The 13,886-nt window shown below is 43.4% G+C and overlaps 1 pseudogene; it reads left to right on the forward strand.

Moving 5' to 3' along the window:
* The first annotated feature begins 3,142 nt into the window (after window positions 1–3,142).
* On the forward strand, window positions 3,143–5,412 carry Bcl2l2-ps2 (Bcl2-like 2, pseudogene 2; annotated as a pseudogene).
* Window positions 5,413–13,886: the final 8,474 nt, after the last annotated feature.

Genomic DNA, 13,886 nt, shown 5'->3' on the forward strand with positions numbered 1-13,886 from the left:
GAAAGATTCCTGTTTGATATTAGTGCAGCCATTTCCTCTGGAAATCAGTCTGGAGGTTCCTCAGAAAATTAGACATTGAACTACCTGAGGACCCAGCTATACCTCTCTTGGGCATATACCCAAAAGATGCCCCAACATATAACAAATACACATGCTCCACTATCTTCATAGCAGCCTTATTTATAATAGCCAGAAGCTGGAAAGACCCCAGATGCCCTTCAACAGAGTAATGGATACAGAAAATGTGGTACATCTATACAATGGAATACTACTCAGCTATCAAAAACAATGACTTTATGAAATTCATAGGCAAATATATGGGACTGGAAAATATCATCCTGAGTGAGGTAACCCAATCACAGAAAAACACACATGGTATGCACTCATTGATAAGTGGCTGTTAGCCCAAATGTTTGAATTACCCTAGATGCACAGAACACATGAAACTCAAGAAGGATGACCGCAATGCGAATGCTTCACTCCTTCTTTAAAAGGGGAACAAGAATACCCTTGGCAAGCATTAGCAAGGCAAAGTGTAGAACAGTGGCAGAAGGAACACCCATTCAGAGCCTGCCCTACATATGGCCCATACATATACAGCCACCAAACTAGATAAGATGGATGAAGCAAAGAAGTGCAGGCTGACTGGGACCAGACGTAGATCTCTCCTGAGAGACACAGCCAGAATACAGCAAATACATAGGTGAATGCCAGCAGCAAACCACTGAACTGAGAATGGGACCTCTGTTGAAGGAATCAGAGAAAGGACTGAAAGAACTTGAAGGGACTTGAGACCCCATATGAACAACAATGCTAACCAAACCAGAGCTTCCAGGGACTAATCCACTACCCAAAGACTATACATGGACTGATCCTGGGCTCTAACCTCATAGGTAGAATGAATAGCCTAGTAAGAGCACCAGTGGAAGGGGAAGCCCTTGGTCCTGCCAAGACTGAATCCCCAGTGAACATGATTGTTGGGGGGAAAGTGGTAATTGGGGAAGGAGGGGGAGGGGAACACCCATATATAAGGGGGGTTGAGGTGTTACGGGGATGTTGGTCTGGAAACTGGGAAAGTGAATAACAATCAAAATGTAAATAAGAAATACCCAATTTAATAAAGATGGAGAAAAAAAAAAGAATGAGGATCTTTAAGCTGGCCCTTGCTTAGCCCCTAGATGTTAGACAATAGACCAGAAAGTACAGAAAGCACATTCCCACCCACTCTCTAAGAAGCTGCCCAACCATAAGAACAGATGGTATAGATTGTATTTACTGCAGGACAATTACAATGCTGGAAACATTTCCAGGAAGCTGACTAACCACTATAGAGTGTGCTGCAGGACGAAAAACATATATCAAGTTACATGTCCTTGGTACTGACATAGCTGTGCTGACATAGCTATAGTCTTGTCCTGGGAACTTCAGGAGAGAAACATCTGCCAAGTCACATACCCTGGGTCCTTGTCCTGGGAATCCCAGGATGGGAAAACATATATCAAGTCAGACATCCTTGGTACTGAAATGGCTACACTGATATGGTTGCGGCCCTGTCCCAGGAACTCCAGGACAGGAAACATGCCTAGTCAAATATCCTTGGCACCAAAATAGCTGAGCTAATGAAACTGTGTAACCTTAAATGTTTATATAAGCTGTACATTTCTGCTGGTCTGGACTCTTCACATCCCTCCTGCGTGAGGACCATGTCGAGCTCCAATGCATTGGTATCCCAAAGTAAATCTCTTGCTTTTGCATCAAGATGTGAGTCCCGCATGTTTGTGGGGTGGTGGGTGTCCTCTGGTATTCTCGACGTTTTCCAATGATGCCATTCCTACTCCCTTAGTTTGTGGTTTCTTCGTTTAAATACTCCTTCTCCCAGCTATTCAGGATTGAACTCCTTTACCCCTGCATGGGATACAAGTCTCGACCCCAGTGCCCTGGTTCCTATCAATAAACCTCTATGATTACAGCACAGACAGTCTCACGTGAGTTCTTGGGGTGTTGTGTCATCCTGACACTTGAGTGAGGGTCTCCCTGCTCCAGGGGTCTTTCATTTGGGGGCTTGTACGGGATTGGCAACCACCCTTGTCTTCGGAGATCCACTTGGAGATGAGATATTGTCTGTGTCTTTGTGTTTTTGTGCTGGCTGAATTCTGGGTCTGTATTTGCTCACAAGTTCTGGTTTTGCAGCTGCTTGCATCTCCGGTAGAGACAGAGGCTCACATCTCAGGAAAGATGATGAGTGTGAGCGGTAGACGTGCCAGGAGCTCACCAATTGTGCTGCCCTGGGAGACATCCCAGGAGGTCTGGGGGAACCCCAGGGATGCCTGAGAGATTCCCGTCTGGGTACTGGTGAGGATACGATAGTTCTGTAGTTCTCCTGGATTGGAGAAATCTGCACGCCTTCCCAGACTTCTATATTTCCAGAGTGGTCTTGTCTTGTCTGTCTAGGTGGAGACAGACATCTGTTATTCTTTGTCTGTGTGTCCTAGGTCTCTGTTTTGTGTTACTTGTGACTTTGACGATGGGACAGACTGTGAAGACTCCTCTGAGTTTGACTTTAGACCACTGGACGGAAGTTAGGGCTAGAACACACAATTTGTCAGTTGAGATTAAGAAGGGACCAAGGCAGACATTTTGCTTCTCAGAGTGGCCGACGTTTGATGTCGGATGGCCTCCAGAGGGCACCTTTGACTTAACCATCATTTTTGTAGAATCTGTTCTCCTCCATCTGTCTTTGGTGTCCTGTTGAGAAGGAGGAGTGAAGTGGAATCCACTCCCCTTCATCTGTCTCTGGTTGAGAAGGAGGAGTGATGTGGAATCCGCTCCCCTTTATCTGTCTTTGGTGAACTCATGGAAGCTCCTATCTGAATCAGTTCCATTTTGTTTTTTGGTTTTTGTTTTTTTTTGTTTTTTGTTTTTTGTTTGTTTGTTTGTTTTTGTTTTTTGTACGCACTTCTGTTTTTTGTCTGTTAATCTTTTGATTGTCTTTCTGTGTGATTGAATGCTATTTGTCCTCTTCAGCAGACCTCTATTTTCTGGACTCTCTTCTTTCTTTCTCACTAGCCCACTTGAGATGCTTGTCAGTAGCTGTTACAGGAAATACAGAATCCTAGTAGAGGCCAGAAAGAATGTTCCAGATATGGATGAAAAGTCCTCACTTCTGCCTGTTGACTTCAATATGCCTGAAGGTAGTGAGGGCCAGGTCTACCGCCAGGATCCAATGTTGGGTCTCTGAGGGGCTGGAAAACAACCCACCAATTTGGCTAAGGTAAAAAAAAGATATGAGGAAAAGGTTGCAGAAACTTGAAGGGTTAAGCTAAGTTGCTGGGAGAGTTTGTGTAAGTTGCAGAGAAAGTAAGATTGAAGTGCAATTCAGGGGGGAGAGAGAGAGAGAGAGAGAGAGAGAGAGAGAGAGAGAGAGAGAGAGAGAGAGGGCAAAAAGAGCAGGAAGCTAGGGAAGAAAAGAGACAGAAAGAAGAAGCTATAGAGCTAAAGAGAGATAAAAGACAGGAGAGGAACTTATACTGGCCACAGCAGTTAGAGAGACTAGGAAGACAGTACCTGGCAACAGAAGAGAATTCCTGGCTAAAGATCAGTGTGCCTATTGTAAGAAAAAAGGACATTGTGTCAGGGACTACCCCAGGATAGAGGGGAAGCACACCCAGTGTTTTGTGGACATGGGGGCCCAACACTCTGTGCTCCTATGCCCAAGTGGGCCAGTATCCATCAAAAGACCTTGGGTACTGGGGGTTACTGGCCACAAACAATACTTATGGACTACCCGAAGAACAGTGGACCTTGGTGTGGGTCGGGTAACCCACTAGTTCATGGTCATCCCTGACTGACCCTATCCCTTGCTCATGAGAAATTTGCTCTCCAAAATGGCTTGCGTGGGCTGAAATGGCTGGGTGAGGCCATGTGTATGCATATCTGCAGACTGTGTATGTGGAGCTTAAGACCCAGGCTGACCCTGTCTCATTGCACCAGTACTTGAAAGGTGATTTCTTCTGCCTGAGCTGGGTACCCTGAAGTCAAAAATGCTTTGCCTTTAAATGAAATGTCACAGAGGATGGGACCACTGGTCAGCTGAAATGGACTAGATACGCCACCAGTTGGGGGCAATCTGGTCACCTTGCTGCCCAATCCTGACCTGGAGCCACCAAAGCACGAGTGTCAAGTACTGGAAGAAGCCCATGGGTGGAGGGAAGACCTCTGTGACTGACCGATGGACCACTGCTGAAAGCCGAGGCTACCTTGTCTACAGACAGGAACAGTTCTCTTCATGAAGGTCAGGGATGAGTGGGTATTGCCATGGTGTACTACACAAATGTCATCTGGGATGGATAAACCTCTATCCCCAGCACATCAGCTCAGATGCCTTTGCCATCTCTTGGATGCCATGATGAAGCCAGCAACTGCTAAAAGACCTACAGGTGATACAGAAAGAAATCTGGTCACAGCTGGCAGCAGCCTATGCCCCGGGGACCCCTGAGACATCTCACCAGTTCCAGGTCGGAGACTTGAATACATATGATGACACCAAGCCCAGACACTCGAGCCTTACTGGAAAGGAACGTACCTGATGCTGCTAACCACCCTGACAGCCGTTGGACCTAGAGGGACACTCAGATTTTTAAAAGCTCCCTAGACTTGCACATCACATAAGTAGATACATTGGGGAGCCAGGAGTAGAGATGGCGTTGGCAGGAAGCCCATGGTCCCGGGTTTCCCAAGAGGGCAGTTATTAAACATGAAATCGGCCCCACAACTAGCTAAGCATTAGATGGTGCCACTCTTACCAGGAGGATAAAAGGCCTCAGCTGGGGGCTTCCTGCCACGAGCACTGGGTCATAAGAGCTGCCATTCAGGATGGCAACCCCAACCTCAATCCCAGACACATGGGCTCTAATGGTTGAGCTGGCCCCGGGGAAGGCCCAACAGCCAACCTGATACACCAAGCCATGTGGGCTGCTGGAGACAAGTTAGAGACCCACTTCCAGCACACCTTCTCTGACCTGGCCACTCAGCTACATGTGATGCCAGGCTCAGCCCAACAATGCTTCACCCAGGTTTCCAACGAACTTTTCCAAGGGGGCCCCAACTAGGGCCATCTTGTGACATTCTTTGTCTTTGGGGCTGCCCTGTGTGCTGAGAGTGTCAACAGAAAAATAGAGCCATTGGTGGGACAAGTGCAGGATTGGATGGTGGCCTACCCAGAGACACGCCTGGCTGACTGGATCCACAACAATGGGGGCTGGGTGGAGTTCACAGCTCTATTCCGGAATGGGGCCCTAGAAGAGACATGGTGTCTGAGGGAGGGGAGCTGGGCATCAGTGAGGACAATACTGACTGGGGCTGTGACACTGGGGACCCTGATAACTGTAAGGGCCTTTTTTACTAACAAGTAAAAAGTCTAGGGACAGGGGTTGGGGATTTAGCTCAGTGGTAGAGCGCTTGCCTAGGAAGCGCAAGGCCCTGGGTTCAGTCCCCAGCTCCGAAAAAAAGAACCAAAAAAAAAAAAAAAAGTCTAGGGACAGGTGGGGCTAGGTGTAGCTAGGGGCCAAAAGAGCTATAAAACAATAAAAAATGCCCTAAATTACATCGAGATAGGTTCCCCAGTCGTAAGTGCAGGGGTAGGCTGGATGTCTATTACAAATGATGTTACACCAACAATATCATGCTTTGCAAAGTTAAAAAATCAATAATATAAAGGTACTGAAATTTAGTTCTATGGCTAGAACTAGCCACTAGAAGAAGTGGGGAGATGAAGGACCAGGAAAATTCAGACCCCCTAGCAAACAGAGTAGAGCCAAAAATATAGGTTAGCCAGTTCAGTGACTCTGTTCCAGTAACTTGACTGACCATAAAACTGATGATTACACCAGCCAGTTCAACAACTCTCTCCCAGGAACTAGCTGACCATAAAGTTAAATGAAAATCTTAAAAACAATCTTAAAAAACAGGGAGTTTCCCCTTATGATTTTTCACTGGTATTCTCGACATTTTCCAGTGATGCCATCCCTACCCCCTTAGTTTGTGGCTTCTTCCTTTAAATACCCCTTCTCCCAGCTACTCAGAGTCAAACTCCTTTACCCCTGGGTAGGATACAAGTCTCAACCCCAGTGCACTGGTTCCTATCAATAAACCTCATATGATTACAGCAAAGACGGTCTCATGTGAGTTCTTGGGGTGTCTTGTCATTCCGAGACTTGAGTGAGAGTCTCCCTGCTCCAGGGGTCTTTCAGTGCTTCTTTCTGGTGCATTCTGGGATTAGAGACAGTCTAATGCATAGACGATGCTATGTAGATCTTAATTTTGATTTGAATAAGAGCACAAAAATCAGTTCAATTTTAAAAGGCTTTAAGACCTGGAATTATAAAGCTGATAGAGGGAAACATAGTTAAAATACTTTGGGATATTGACATAGACAAAGCTTCCTTAAAATCATCCTACTCTTCATGAAATCATTCTGTACTCTTCTGTAACATCACTGGTATTTCTAAGCTTAACATAAATTTATATTTCTCAGATTTTGTTTCTTTTTCTTTTTTAGCTGCTCATGTGTTTGGAGAAAACATGGGGAGTACTGTTATTATTGAAATGTACAAGCTGTGTAACACTTAATGATCACTAGCAGGAAATATTTAGAAAACCTTGAGTTAGCAGTGATGCTACATATCTATTCTCAAAAGGATGCCAATTTGTGGAGGTTGTATATAAACATACTTGTGCTGTTTAGTTTTGTCAGCTTGACTCAAGCTTAGTCATCTGGAAAGAAGGAACTTCAGTGGAGAAAAAGCCTCTATCAGATTTCCCTGGATGTAGAGGATTTTCTTGATTAACAGTTGATGTGAGAAGACCAAGGTCACTGAGGCCAGTGTCACTCCTGGGTTGTATAAGAATGCAGGAAAGCAAGCCATGGGCCTGCTTCAGACAGCATTCTTCTGTATTCTCTGCTTTACTTTCTGCCTAAACGTTCCTACACTGTCCTGCTTTGGCTTCTCTCAGATTCAGACTGTTACTGAGACCTTTAAACCTTTAAGTTGCCTTGGGTCATGGTGTTTCATCACAGCAATAGAAAGCAAACTAGAACGATGTCCATAAAAGTGGAGATGGGTATAATAGCCAACCTGCCTTTGTATGATTGCTTGCAGGTCTGTGTGCCAGCTTTTATGCAGTCTGTGTGTGCTAGTCTGTGCTTTGCCCAGAGGGAATAGTGAATATGGCATATCACCCCTCTCTTGGGATGCTTGCATTTTTAATTTCCTAGCTCCTGGAGCTTCCTCCTACCCAGCTTCAGAGCTTGAATTTACAGGGGATCACAGTTCTAGTAGACACGAACCTGGCTGTTGGATCATTTGTGAATGTTTGATACTGTCATGGCACAAAGACTTGTACCCTCACAAACTTACATTGAAACTTTCTTTTCTGAGACATTAGGGGATGCTACTGTCTGGGACCTTTAAGAGGCTGAGCCCTCATGAATGGATTAATCTATTCAAAGAGTAAATGATTCAAGAGTCAATGGGATATCTGTAGCGTGGCTATACTACAAAATCCACTTGAATTGGACCTGTTCCACCCTGGCACTCATAGGTCGCAGATACTAACTCGGGATTCTGCCAGGATGAAGGCAGTCAGTGGACATGATCTATTTTTCTTAAACCAGATCTGTGAGCTATAAACCTTCCTCCTATAATATAGCCATTCTGTGGCATTGTGCTTATATTGATGTGTATAGGGGGAGCAAGCAAAAATATAGCCACTGTTCACAACAGAAGGTGCCTCTAGAGGTGATAGCATAGCAGGAACAACCATGCTGGGATGGAATGACAGGAGCAGGTACCAAAAACCTTTTCTAGCTTAATGCATGAAAGAGGGTGTGTTCTTAGTTTCTCTTGGTTATCCTCCTTTCTTTCTGCTGAAACACTGAGAAGGGAGAGATGATTGAGCAGCACCTCTGATTAAGAACCACCTTGACTTTGATAGGCACTTTACTTCACTGATAGGTCCTTGTTCTTCATATAATTTGTTTGTGCATGCCCAGTCAAATGGAGCCTGCCTGGGTCTGTGAAACAGTGGGTAAAACCTTTTAGTCAGTATGGTTCTCAATGATGCTCTGCTTAGAGCCTGCATCCTAGCTACTTTAGCTCTATACTCAGAGGGAACCTTTGAAGTCAGATTTGCTCCCTCAAAGGAATATAGAATTGACTAGTCTGTTCAAGTTTCTTTTCTTTTCTTTTTCTTTCTTTCTTTCTTTGTTTCTTTCTTTCTTTTTTTTTTTTTTTTGCTGTGATGGAACAGCCTCACCAAAAGCAAGATAGGGAAGAGTTTATATGACTTACAGTTCCAGGTTACAGTCATTACTGTGGGGAAGTCAAGGCAGGAACTCAAAGGAAATACAAAATTTGGTGAGTAGGGGGGAAGGATGAATCTGAGAGGAGTTAGAAGACAAAAAAGAATAGAATCAAAATATACTGTATGAATATTTCAAAGAAGCCGTGAAAATATGCATGGTATGAATTTTTGCCATATAAAAAGGAATAGAAGTGCTGATGTGTGCTGTAACATGATGAGCCATGTTACAAGGGATCATCTATCGTACAAGTTCATCTATATAAATGTTACTACTCATCATATACTTGTAATTAGTTTACCTCCTCCACTTATAAAAGATCAAATCACTTCACTCCTTTTCCTGTAAACGGGAACTCAGAAGCCAGATGAGCTGACATGTACCAGAAATCTCAGTTGTTGGGAGCCTGAGACAGGAAGAAAACTGCAAGTTAAAAGTCTGTGAGGGATCCATTGTATCAGGCCTCTCAGTTCTACATCCTGTCCCCTTAAAACCAATGGAAGCAACCCAAACCAACTAATAATATGACACAGTCAGCAAATGACTAGCACAGAGAAGTGTGGACAATAAGTCTGTCTCCGTTCTAAAGTTGCTTTTATTCCCTAGCTGTCTTGATTGACTTTATTTCCAAATGGTCAGACCTACAGATTATTTGTTGTGCTGTTATCAGTTGTTTTAATCTGCCATATGCTTGGAGCCAGTTGGATACCAGGAGGGCAGTGAGCCCAAGAAAGGAGGAGTTGAAGAAAGAGAAAACAAGGTTAACAAGTAGTATCACAGACTGATAAATATTCTCTGTAACAACATTTTCTTTCATGTTTCCTTGATGATATAGAATGAAAAGGAATAAGCTAGAATGTATAGTCATCTATCATAAGTTTTTTGTAGGTGGAATTTTCCCCACATAACAAAATAAAGTCTCACTCAGCTATACCAGAGGTCACACAGGTACCCAAAACCCCAGGAAAAAAGCCTGTTTGCAGATATCCAGTGCTTCCTCAGTGCCTGCCCAGCTTTCTCCCAATAATACCCCCATACTCATCTCTATAGTCCAGCCCACAATTCTGGCAAAAGACCTTGCTCTACCAGAGGCCACCAGAGGAAAAGAAAGTCCCCTATAACCCACTGCATAATGATCAAAACACTAAACATATAGAACTAAGAAAGATTATTTAAAGCTGCAAGGGAAAAAAGCTCCACTCTTTGTCCTAGTATTTCCTTTAGACAGTAGCAATTCTGGGTTAAAATTTTGTGAAGTGTGGGTGATCTCATCTCTCAACGGGAGACCTTGCCAAAACTCTGAATATGGTCTCTACAAGTTCTCTCTCCCCTTTGTTGGGGATTTCCACTACTATCATCTCCATTGGGTCCTGTGAGACTATTGCTTTCCTGGCTTCTGGGATTTTCTGTTGGCTACCCCCAGTTTCCCATGCCCCATTGCTACACACATCTGTTCAATTTTCTGACTCTCTGTGCTTCTCTCCTGCCCAGTCTTCTTCCATACCTGATCCTGTCCCCTTTTCCCCCTCCCCCTCCTCTCTTCCTGCCAAGTCCCTCCCACCTTAAACCTCCCATGATTATTTTATTCCCCCTTCTAAGTAGGACTGAGGCACCCACACTTTGTTCTTCCTTTTTTTGAGCTTCATATGGTCTGTAAGTTGTATCATATGAGCTTTTATCCCAATATCCACAATCAGTGAGTACATACCATGTGTGTTCCTTTGTGATTGTGTTACCTCACTCAGGGTGCCATTTTCTATTTCCATCAATTTTCCTGTAAATTTCATGAAGTCATTGTTTTTAATGACTGATTAGTACTCAATTGTGTAAATGTAAAACATTTCCTGTAACCATTCCTCAGTTGAGGGACATCTGGGTTCTTTCCAGCTTCTGGCTATTATAAATAAGGCTGCTGTGAACATAGTGGAGCATGTGTCTTTGTTATATGTTGGAGAATCTTTTCAGTATACGCCCAGGAGTAGTATAGCTGGGTCCTCAGGTAGTACTATGTCCAATTTTCTGAGGAAGTGCCATGTTTATTTCCAGAGTGCTTTCTACCAGCTTTCAATCCCCTTGTAATGAAGGAGTGTTCCTCTTTCTCTATATCCTTGCCAGCATCTGCTGTCACCTGAGTTTTTGATGTTAACTATTCTGAGTGGAGTGAGGTAGAATCTCAAGGTCGTTTTGATTTGCATATCCCTGATTACTAAGGACATTTAACATTTCTTTAGGTGCTTTTCAGCCATTCCTTAGTTGACAATTCTTTGTTTAGCTTTGTGCCCCATTTTTAAATAGGTTTATTTTGTTCTCTGGAGTCTATCCTCTTGAGTTCTTTGTATATTTTGGATATTAGCCCTCTATAGATGTAGGGTTGGAAATGGTGTTTTCCCAATCTGAAGATTGCTGCTTTGTCTAATTGACAGTGTCCTTTGCCTTACAGAAGCTTTTCAATTTTATGACATCCAATTTCTCAATCATTGATCTTAAGAGCCTGAGTCATTGGTGTTCTGTTCAGAAAATTTCTCTCTGTGCCCATGTGTTTGAGGCTCTTCCCCACTTTCTCTTCTATTAGTTTCAGTGTATCTGGCTTTATGTGGAGGCCCTTGATCCACTTGGACTTGAGCTTTGTACAAGGAGATGAAAATGGATAAATTTGCATTCTTCTACAAGCTAACTGCCAGTTGAACCAACACCATTCATTGAAAATGCTGTCTTTTTTCCATTGAATGATTTTGTCATCTTTATTAAAAATCAACTAACATAGGTGTATGGCGAGTTTGTTCCTAGGTCTTCGATTCTATTCCACTGATCTTCCTGTCTTCTCTGTACCATACAGTTTTTATCACTATTGCTCTGTAGTACAGTTTGAGGTCAGGAATGGTGAGTCCTCCAGAATTTCTTTTAATGTTGAGAATAGTTTTCACAATCTTGGATTTTTTTTATTCCTGATGAATTCTAGAATTGCTCTTTCTATTTCTGTGAATAATTGATTTAGAATTTTGATGGGAACTGGAATGAATCAGTAGGTTGATGTTGGTAAGATGGACATTTTTACTTATGTTAATCCTGCTGATCCATGAGCATGGGACATCTTTCCATCTTCTGAGCCCTTAAATTTCTTTCTTCAGAGACTTGAAGTTCTTGTCCTATAGATCTTTCACTTCGTAGTTAGAGTTGCACCAAGATATTTTATATTATTTGTGATTTTTGTGAAGGGTGTTGTTTTCCTATTTTCTTTCTCAGCCAATTCATCATTTGTATAGTGTTGATGATTTGTCACAGTTAATTCCAAGAAATCTTCAATTTCTTAATTTCTTTTTTGACCAAGTTATCATTGAGCAGAAAGTTGTTCAGCTTCCATGAGTATGTGGGCTTTCTATTGTTATTGTTGCTATTGAAGACCAGCTTTAGTCTATAGTAGTCTGATAGAATGCATGGGATTAATTCGATCTTGCTATATTGGTTTGAGGCTTGTTTTGTGTCTAGTTATATGATCAATATTGGAGAAAGTACCATGAGGTACTGAGAAGAGGTATATTCTTTTGTTTTAGGGTGATTGTGGAAAGCCGCAATAACATTCACCATCACAAGATGGCACTGGCTTCCGCTGCGCCAGCCCGACTTCCTTTCAGGAAGCTAGCTGTGTGCGCATGTGCAAGAGTGTGTTTGCGCCAAGTCTTTGCCCACCCCAGGGCGTGCCAGTGAGATCATGGGTAAGCGACCAATCAGGCGTGGACGCGCCGTGCTAGGGTGTATATAAGCAGCGCCATTCTGGGGCTCGGGTCTCTCCTCTTCAAGATGCAATAAACGCTTTGCTGCAGAAGGATCCTGGTGTCCGCATCGTTCTTGCTGACGAGACGTTGGGTGCCGAAACTCGGGAAAAAACGCCTCACCATCGCCAGCACCAAGGAGAGCCTCCGCTCGCGGAGAGGGTCCAGAACTGCAGGTCGAAACGTAAGCCTTGAAAGGCATGTTTGGTCTTGATCTCTCTCATCTCTCTCCCCCATTAGAAGATGCGGTGGAAGCTTTTGTTATTGTTTTGGCAGTGCTCATTCTTTTTCTTTTGGTTTTTGATTTTGCGGCTGCCACTAGGCACAGTCAGAAATCGTGCCTAGAAGATGAGAAATGCCGCCCAACAGTAATAGCAGGACAGGGGGCATTAGAGGAGTTACAGGACAGCATGTCAGAAACAGAGCGAGGTGAAAGATTAGAAGCTTTAAGAAGGAAAGGTGCACCTAAGAAAAGAGGCCCTTCCAAGGATCTTGGATCTGAGGAATCGAGAGATAAGGGAAAGGACGCCCTGGGAGAGAAACAGCGGAAGAAGAAAACCCTGAAAAAAAGCCTTTATCCGGTAGAGGAGTTAGAGGCTTTGGGGCTTGATAGTTCAGAAACAGACGAGCTTAGCCCCTCTGAGGAAGAGGATTTAGAAGATAAGACAGCTCGCTATGAAGAAGAAAGATATGGGCCTAGGTGGAGAGCCACTGTGAAGAAACCGAAAGGTATGGATCCTTTGTGGGCAAGGCTGGTAATTTTGTTTATTTTTTTCTTTGTGTGGGAAGCCATTACAGCTGTTAGGACAGGTCAGAGGGTCCTTGCAGAGCAACAAGAAAGTATGTCTGAGGGAGAAAAGGTCTCGAAAGAAAAAAGAAAAGAAAAGGAGATAAAAGGAACACAGTATTTTGGGAGAAAAATTTTGTCTTTGTGCTTGTAAAAGGTGTGATTAGGCTCTGGAAACTTCACAGAGTCATACTGATCAGATTTGATAGAGGTAGTCCGCCTGAAAAATTTATTCAGGAGAATCAAACAAAAAGATATCTCAATTCTAAATTTTTGTCTTCAGAGTTGTATTTTACAGAGTGTGCCTACTTGGATTTCTGGTCTCAAGGACTTTTAGCTGGGACCAGTCAGAACACATCAGCTACAGCATTAGTTTCATTTTTCCTACCCCCTACCCCCAAGGACATCTCAACACACATGCACAGCTTGATGGAATTAATGCAACTGGGTTGTGAGTGGAAATATTCAGGACTGTGTTTCACTTCCATACCATTTGTGAATGTCAGTCGTGCTGCTCAGATATCCCGTAATATATCTCAGTATCTTACAGGAATTTGGTTTCAACACGTTGATGGACTAGTCCAGGAATTGAGACAATCCATCGTCCATATCAACTCCACTCGAGTGGATGGTCACAGTGGAAGTGGTGGGAAAGGGGAAATCCTACCTCTCTGCTGACTCCTATTGGAATCTGTGTCCCTTTGGTGGGACACCATCTAGTTTTTCCCCTTTGTCTATTGTCTGTCCTTGGTGCACTAAGCTGTCCATGTATGTCAGTTTATGTCTGTGGTTTTTGTTTCTTGTTGCTTAAATGTTTTATGTTTCATGTTCAAAAGAGAAAATGGTAAAAACTTTATCTGCTGGTTGTTCACACCTTGATTTGATTTTAACTCGTTTCAAAAAAGGAACAAATGAATAAAAAGCAGTTCAATCAGCCCTTGGAGCCTTACACCTGTGGAAGGAGCCTGGG

The sequence above is a fragment of the Rattus norvegicus genome, chromosome 4 (assembly GCF_036323735.1).
Source record: "Rattus norvegicus strain BN/NHsdMcwi chromosome 4, GRCr8, whole genome shotgun sequence".
NCBI classification, from domain to species: domain Eukaryota; kingdom Metazoa; phylum Chordata; class Mammalia; order Rodentia; family Muridae; genus Rattus; species Rattus norvegicus.